The 3383-nt window shown below is 35.1% G+C and overlaps 1 pseudogene; it reads right to left on the bottom strand.

Annotated features, from left to right (window-relative positions):
* Nucleotides 1–2978: 2978 nt before the first annotated feature.
* Nucleotides 2979–3155, bottom strand: LOC116803008 (annotated as a pseudogene).
* Between the last annotated feature and the right edge of the window lie 228 nt (nucleotides 3156–3383).

Below are 3383 nucleotides of genomic sequence, written 5' to 3'. Positions count from 1 at the left end.
ATTTACTCCCGCCGTTGACCCGCGCTTACTGAATTTCTTTCACTTTGACATTCAGAGCACTGGCAGAAATCACATTGTGTCAACACCGCTAGGCCATCACAATGCTTTTTTTAATTAGACAGTCGGATTCCCCAAGTCCGTGCCAGTTCTGAATTGATTGTTAATTGATAATCGTTATAATTGATAAGAACTAATTGGTTTAACCCAAATAGTATTCTTAAAAATTTTAGCAAGAAAGTTCCACAATTGGCTACGTAACTAAACTATCCGGGGAACAAGTAACTAACATAAATGCTAGAAACTCTATTTACCCAGAACGAGCACATAAACCATGTTATTGTTTCCCAATCAAGCCCGACTATCTCAATCTTCAGAGCCAATCCTTATCCCGAAGTTACGGATCTAATTTGCCGACTTCCCTTACCTACATTATTCTATCGACTAGAGACTCTTCACCTTGGAGACCAGCTGCGGATATTGGTACGGCCTGTTGAGAAGTTTGCGTGTCCCACCATAAATTTTCAAGGTCCGAGGAGAAAATATCGACACAACAGTATATGTCATGCTCTTCTAGCCATCTACCATATCTCTCTGCGAAAGACTTCCATGGTAGTACGGCTATAAAACAGAAAGAAAACTCTTCCGATATCTCTCGACGCTTCTTTATGGTCGTTCCTGTTGCCAGGATGAGCACGAGGCCCATATTAATAACAAACGGATACTCAACAGGTTACGGAATTGAACCGTATTCCCTTTCGTTCAAAATTATTCAAGTGTATTATATTCGCTTTGTTTATATAGTTAGCATTTTGTTTTACTTGAAAATTTTCGGCTTTCGCCTTGAACTTAGGACCGACTAACTCGTGATCAACCACTGTTCACACGAAACCCTTCTCCACTTCAGTCCTCCAAGGTCTCATTCGATTATTTGCTACTACACCAAGATCTGTACCAATGGCAGCTCCATGCAGGCTTACGCCAAACACTTCTACGCATACCATTGTACCTTCCTACTCACTAAAGTTTCAAAATTTATATCACAAGTAATATAAATCATCTACTTTAGCGGTAATGTATAGGTATACAACTTAAGCGCCATCCATTTTAAGGCTAGTTGCTTCGGCAGGTGAGTTGTTACACACTCCTTAGCGGATTTCGACTTCCATGATCACCGCTCTGTTTTAAGCAACCAACGCCTTTCATGTATCTGCATGATTGTTAATTTGGCACCGTAACATTACGTTTGGTTCATCCCACAGCGCCAGTTCTGCTTACCAAAAGTGGCCCACTGGGCACATTATATCATAACCTTGAACTTCATATCAAGAAAGTTAAGTTCTTACCCATTTAAAGTTTGAGAATAGGTTAAGATCGTTTCGACCCTAAGCCTCTAATCATTCGCTTTACCAGATAAGATTATTTTATATAATATTAAAATGCACCAGCTATCCTGAGGGAAACTTCGGAAGGAACCAGCTACTAGATGGTTCGATTGGTCTTTCGCCCCTATACTCAATTCTGACAATCGATTTGCACGTCAGAACTGTTTCGGTCTTCCATCAGGGTTTCCCCTGACTTCAACCTGATCAAGTATAGTTCACCATCTTTCGGGTCACAGCATATATGCTCAAGGTACGTTCCAGTTAGAGCATAAATAATATAAATATACATTATACATAACTATATAGAACGCCCCGGGATTGTGTTAATTAGCTATAAATAGCTAAAAAACTAATCCCATTATTAGTCAAGTTAATTACGCTATTAGGTTTACATCCCAATAACTTGCACATATGTTAGACTCCTTGGTCCGTGTTTCAAGAGGTCCCGAAGGTATCCTGAATCTTTCGCATTGTTAATCATACAAGAGCATAAATAAACACAAAAATCAATGATAATTATGCCATTATATAATTCCGAAAAATTAACGCTCTGTAATAATATAAATCTATCAGCACTTTATCAAATTAATAACATTTATTCTGTGTTAAAATGCAAGCAATTTAATTGAATAAACTATAAGTTATATTTATGATAAATTTGGGATATGCTAATAGATTACAATGTCCTTATATGGAAAAATGCACATTATTCTTAATAATATTATTTAAATATTACAATTTAATGATGAATTTTCCATAACGGATATTCAGGTTCATCGGGCTTAACCTCTAAGCAGTTTCACGTACTGTTTAACTCTCTATTCAGAGTTCTTTTCAACTTTCCCTCACGGTACTTGTTTACTATCGGTCTCATGTTATATTAGTTTTAGATGGAGTTTACCACCCACTTAGTGCTGCACTATCAAGCAACACGACTCTTGGAAACATCATCTAGCAATCATTAACGTTATACGGCCTGGCACCCTCTATGGGTAAATGGCCTCATTTAAGAAGGACTTAAATCATTAATTTCTCATACTAGAATATTGACGCTCCATACACTGCATCTCACATTGCCATATAGACAAAGTGACTTAGTGCTGAACTGTTTTCTTTTCGCTCGCCGCTACTAAGAAAATCCTTGTTAGTTTCTTTTCCTCCCTAATTAATATGCTTAAATTCAGGGGTAGTCCCATATGAGTTGAGTTTATATATAACTATATTTTGCCATAAATTCTTTATATATAAATGATAAAACAATCAATTAAATTCGTTATAAATAGTTCCAATAGTTCTTGTAAGCAAAGTCATTTTTATCCATTTAACGAACCAACGAAGAATAATAACAAAACCAAGATTTTCTTTTTCCGAATCATTAATAGAGACAATTCTAGATGAAAAAATTTCAATTTTTTATGCTAGACATTCTCAGTATTATTGATTGAAAAAGAAAATATTTCTTTCGTTTTTCACATTCAAATGTGAGATAATGTTTTTCATTTCTTTTTTAATATTATGAATAAAATCATTATTTAATCCAATAATATACCATATGCTTATAAAAAATTTATAAACAACTTAATTAGCATAGTCTTACAACCCTCAACCATATGTAGTCCAAGCAGCACTATAAAATTAATTAAAGTACATAACAGCATGGACTGCGATATGCGTTCAAAATGTCGATGTTCAGTGTCCTGCAGTTCACACGATGACGCACAGTTTGCTGCTTCTTCATCGACCCATGAGCCGAGTGATCCACCGCTTAGAGTTTTATAATTCAATTTTATATAATGTCAATTTTTTTTATTGAAAGAAATTAAAAATACACCATTTTACTGGCATATATCAATTCCTTCAATAAATTATTTTATACCTAAAATAAATGTTGCGAAATGCTTAGTTTCATATAAGCATTATGTATCATAATAATCTGGTTATGGTTTGCTATTTTGGTGACACATACTGCAAAATTTATATAAAACATTAACCTGATGGATG

The sequence above is a fragment of the Drosophila sechellia genome, unplaced genomic scaffold (genome assembly GCF_004382195.2).
Source record: "Drosophila sechellia strain sech25 unplaced genomic scaffold, ASM438219v1 U_269, whole genome shotgun sequence".
Classification (NCBI taxonomy): Eukaryota; Metazoa; Arthropoda; class Insecta; order Diptera; family Drosophilidae; genus Drosophila; species Drosophila sechellia.
This window is presented reverse-complemented; position numbering and strand designations above follow the sequence as displayed.